This window comes from Anneissia japonica, unplaced genomic scaffold (genome assembly GCF_011630105.1).
Source record: "Anneissia japonica isolate Jap-2015-1 unplaced genomic scaffold, ASM1163010v1 scaffold287805_len679488_cov178, whole genome shotgun sequence".
NCBI classification, from domain to species: Eukaryota; Metazoa; Echinodermata; class Crinoidea; order Comatulida; family Comatulidae; genus Anneissia; species Anneissia japonica.
The window spans coordinates 112484-118288 of NW_022720349.1; positions in this window are offsets into that span (position 1 = coordinate 112484).

The following is a 5805-nucleotide window of genomic DNA, read 5'->3' on the forward strand; positions in this document are numbered from 1 at the left end:
CCATACTTGCAAGTGGAGTGCGTTGTTTACTATTTACATTGGACAAACGGCATAGAAGGTAGTTTGTGATTGGCTGAGGGCCATGCAGCTAAGCCAAACTTCATTGTTAGTCGTCTTCTGATTGGCTATAGTTACGTAGCAACTTTTGATATAAATTCTCATTTTTGGTTACAGTTTCCCCAAATTCACGATTGCCGACAATCAAATTATGTTACAATTTAATAGTATTGACATTTTTGTGCAAAAGCCAGGTAGCCCGGATTGGTGGGTCACAGAATTGAACGTTTTCGATCCTTAACCCATGGTCTACCAGGACTACTTTCGGAACCTTTTAGTCGAAGCTCGACCACGCCCACTTTACTTTCGTCGGGGGAATCTGACACCTCGTCGGTGGAACCGCCCGCCCCCCTCCCCCGTCTAGCAAATCCTGGCGCCACCCTTGGGATGGGGAGGACGTGCGCCCCTTGTACATCCTAGATATGCCAATAACTAGCAAGTTGGGGAGGGGGAACGATCGACGCCCATGCTTATATTGTGCAATGGTCATTCCGGTCCTCGACCCACCCCGGGTTTTAATCGTACATATTGACAGTGGAGAATTTTATTACCATAACTCCATAACTGTATTGTTCTTTATCATGTTTACCTAACGGTAGGCCTACGATATCTTCCCGATTTATGGGATGTAAGCTACGTCTGTAACTTTGAGCTTCTTGTATGTTTGTTATCGAATGTAATACTATCTTCAACACCAACAACAGCTAGTACCCCCTTCTATAGGGTGTAGTACCAGTAGTAACTAGGTACGTTCCTATCAAAGGCTAGATCAAAAGAGGCTAAACTAGTGTGCCTAGTTACAAACGGAGTAGGTCCTACCTGCTAGTCCCCTCCCCCAGACCAGGCCCCTAGGTTCCTAAGCCTGACACAAGTCACGCTTCGCATGCCATTGATTAAAATTTAAAAAAAAAACAAATTTAAAAATGAAATTAAAATGGGACATTGAGTAAAAAAATATTAAATACATAAATTAATTATATCATTCCGACATTAATGAACTTGGCCTAATAAGCCTTATAATTTAATGAATTAATATTAAATAATAATAATAATAATAATAATAATAATAATAATAATAATAAATAATAAATAAATAATAATAATAACAACAATATTAATAGACCTATTAATAACAATAATAATAAAAAATATTAATAATTAAATAACCATATATCATTTCGCCATTAATTAACTTAGCCTAAGCCTTGTAATCAAGAAGCACCTGCAATGCTATAATAATTAGGCCTATAATTCATTTATTCATTAATTGGTACGTTGTTCGGCAGGTCCTATGATGGCATCCTTATTTTAGAGATGCCTATTCTCAACTTTTCTTTTATTTTCAAAAACTGTCTCTCTGTTTCATATTTGATTTTTTTCCTTCCTCTTTAATCGTACTTTCCCATGAAAGCCACTCGGCCGAGTTGATACGGGGCCGTGTTGACTTAGGGCCGAGTTGACTGGGGGCCTAGTTGACTTGGGGAAGTGTTGACCTGGGACCGATTTAACTAGGGGCCGAATTGACTCGAATTCGCCAAAGGTACTTAAATAATTATCCAAAACCGCGCGGCCAACTAAAAAATAAAAATTTTCACAGTATGTAACTGAAATTCAAATAACACTTTTTATTATTCGTGCAGCGAAATCAAATATTACATATGTCGTTTTAAATGAACCATTATATTAGCATGGTAACGTCAATGTGTTTTTTTCAAAATCAGACAGCGGGCGGAAATCCTGTATTTCAGAAATTTTGTAGACGTTTATCTTTGAATGATGACCCTTCGACCTCCAGAATTGAGATTTTCCAGTCGAGTCAGTGAGATAGCCCGATGGAATTTCATGGAAATTTTTCGTACAGAAAAAAAAATAGAATCGCGCACCGCTGGAGTGTTCTTTATGAGGCACCAAGTGTAAATTTACTATTTAACACAAAATAAAATCATAATTCATTATTTCACATATAATTGAATAGATCACCCATTATTTATATATAATGCAATTACATCTAAAATATTATATGTAAATATTGTGTTAACGTTTTCATTATTTACATATAATTAGTTTACTGATTTCATTATAGGCCTATATAAATTATGAAAGGGTAACCAAACATTATTTATATATAATAAGGTTACTGGTTTTATTATATAAATAAGAAAAGGGTAACACGTCATTATATAGGGTATATAAATAATGAAAAGTAACATTTATATAATAATAAGTTTACTGATTCCATTATAATAATATAATGATAATTATAAATAATAATAATGATAATGATGATGATAATAACAATAATAATAGGCCCTAATATTATATAGATAATAAATTTATTATTTAACAATTATTTATATATAATTCATTATTTTACATATGATTGAATAGATCACCCATTATTTATGCATTTACATCTAAAAGATTATATGTAAATAATTGTGTTAACGTTTTCATTATTTAAATATAATTAGTTTAATGATTTAATTATATATAAATAATGAAAGGGTAAACAAACATTATTTATATATAATAATGTTACTGGTTTCATTATATATATAAATAAGAAATAATGAAAAGTAACATATATAAAAAAGTTCACTAATTTTATTATATATAAATAATGAAAAAAGTAACTTACAACTATTTATATATAAGTTCACCGATTTCATTATATATAAATAACGATTTGACTTCAACTCATTATATATAAATAACTGCTTTTTCATTTCATTATATATAAATAATAGCTGTCTCAAAACTATTATATGTATGTAATGCCTGGACTTCAAACTCATTATGTGGATATAATGTACATGTGTTATAATGTCAAGGTCATTATATAATGGTTTCTTAATGTCAATGATATATAAATAACTGTTGAGGTCGAGAGTCATTTATATACTAGAAGTTATGTAGAAGTGGTTGGCGCATCGGTTGTGGTTTGGACTCCCAACCTCGAGGTCGGGGGTTCAAAACTCTCGCTGTGCAAGTCGCTTGTGTCCTTGGGCAAGGCACTTTATCTACGGTTGTCTCTCTCCAGAGAGTGGGTACCTGGTAGGTTCAAACACAGCCTGCGCTGAATACAGCTGCAACATTATGGAATGAGTGTGTATGTATGTGTATGGGCCTGAGTGTGTGTTCCATATGTGCTTGATCCAGTGATCCGGGGTAATACTGTTCAGCGCATAGAGAAGTTTGATATGCGCTATATAAGTATACAATAATAATAATAATAATAATACAGTATATAAGCCATGTATATAAGCCATGCTTTATAAATAATTCGTTATGCACATTACGAAGTAACAAATATCATCAGTACTCTAAAGTTACAATAAGGGCCTATTGTGTGGTCTACAGGCCACAGACCATCACCAATCAAAAATGACACTGTAAAGGATGTGTCCTTGGGCAAGGCACTTTATCTACGGTTGTCTCTCTCCAGAGAGTGGGTACCTGGTAGGTTCAAACACAGCCTGCGCTGAATACAGCTGCAACATTATGGAATACCCCTATGGGGCCTGAGTGTGTGTATTACAAATCTCAAATCAATTAAGAGAACCCCAGAGTGAATGCTGAGGCCTCAGGAATCTCGATTTGAGTCTGTCGAGTCCGGGTCTGGGGCAATGTCCGGATCAGCTGCATGGTGATATCGACACAGAACGTTTTCGCCGAGGGTGAGTTCTGTTTGTTATTACACATTTTCAGAGGTAGGGCTTAAATATTATAAAGTAGGTCTTTATCCATAGGCCTGTATACGAGTATTGTGCGCGAACAATTAGTAGGGTAAGTATATATCCTGTCTCTTATACACATCTAGATGTGTATAAGAGACAGGCATATGGTAGTAATAACTCAAAATTGCCCCACTTAATAATCCAGATGGTCCTTCACGTTCAAGTTCTCTTTATTGAGTCCTTATCAACATAAACAATTTGTTGCTGAGGAATAAAACTGTTTAAAAACGTCAAGGCATAAAAAGTTTATAAAAATATATAACATTTTTAAAAATACAATGGTTTAAAATATTGATCGTTATTATATAAATACATTTACAGTCGATTAAATGGCATATTAAAAATGACGAAAAACGAAATATTCAAATAGACCTACAATAGCCTAGTAATTATTATGAATTATGAATTGTCAATTATCTAACAATTCTTTATTTGTCCTCAAATTAATAAACACTATGGAAATCAGGGGTGGCGCCAGCGGAGGTCGGTGGGCCAGCCCCCCTCACTCCCACCCGTCGGGGAGAGCTTCCCTCCCCCTCCCGTCGAAGAGAAAAAGCACAATTTAACGGGGAGAAAAAAATATTATATGTATTTTTTAGATATTAGTAGACTCTAAAATCGATTAAATAAGTCTTTGAAACCGCTAGATTTTTGATATTTTCGGGGGATTTTCCCCAAGGACCACTTTTAGTACCTTCTAATCGAAGCTCGACCACGCCAACTTTGCTTTCGTCGGGGAAATCTGACACCTCTTTGGGGGAATCGGCCCAACGTCGGGGACCTCAGCCCCCCCCCCCCCGTCGGGCAAACTCTGGGGCCACCCTGGTGGAAATTTGTGTTGAGTCCCATGGGTACCCGCGGCAGCTGCGGTGCAGAGCCACTCGACTTACTAAAGTAATATACAGGTCCTTAACTCCCTTAAACCTTCTAAAATGGTTACTCGAGGAGCTAAGCGTTTATAAAAGACCCGAATTCAAATAATCGTAATTATCATAATTATCTATCGATTAAAGTTCAACTTACTCTGTTTGAAGTCTTTGATTCCTTAGTTGTCCCATCAAGAGAGAAGAATTCCAATTCACCTCCAGCCATCTTTCTTGTGCACCAGTTACTAACTATGGATTATTTATTTTCTTTCTCATAACGCAACGAGACAGTTTACTATTATTATTATAATTGGTATGCCATGTTCATTCAAATACCATATGGTCATATATGATTTCATTGGCTGTCGATGTTGACAAAGTCGAATAATAGCTCTAGACTACTGATAGCCAGGTTGATGATTAGTGGGGGTGGATCCAAAGGTGCCTACATAGCCCGGTTTGCCATGCATAAAATTCATGGTCCCGAGTATTTGAATTCCCAAATTGAGATAGTGCTTCAAGATAAATGCACACAACATATCATGCCACGCAACATAATTATGTACTAAATTAGGATGCCAGCATATTGGACAAACAGCAGCATCAGAAGAAACGGCGTATTAGAGAAACAATCCATATAAAGGGAAAAGGGGACACCATAAACAGAGACCGAGGCGCCCATGATCTCCCAGATATCTACAACGATCTCAAAATGATTTCACCTAAACGGGCCCCTAACCATCTCTAAACATCGGAGAACGGTACTACGACGACGTCATCGACCAAAGATGATGTCATGACCACTGATGTGTAGCCCCTATTCCAGTCAGTTGAAAAAGAATTGTGACACAATTCGAACCCTCCCTTTTTATTCCAATGGTTTTTACGAAAAAGAAATCAATAACTTGTAATATACTAGATGAAGTTCTTTTGAAAAATTGTCTGGTAAATTTTCATGATACATAACCATGGTAACAAGCCAAAATCCAAAATGGTCGCCAAACACAATGAAAATAGCCATATTCATGTACTTTTCATCTTGGATTGGCTGTTTTTATATCTATAAACTAATGTTTTAATATGGTTCAGTGAATCAATGAGACCTTCTTAAATGTGGTTATCATTTGATCAGTAATGAGTTATTT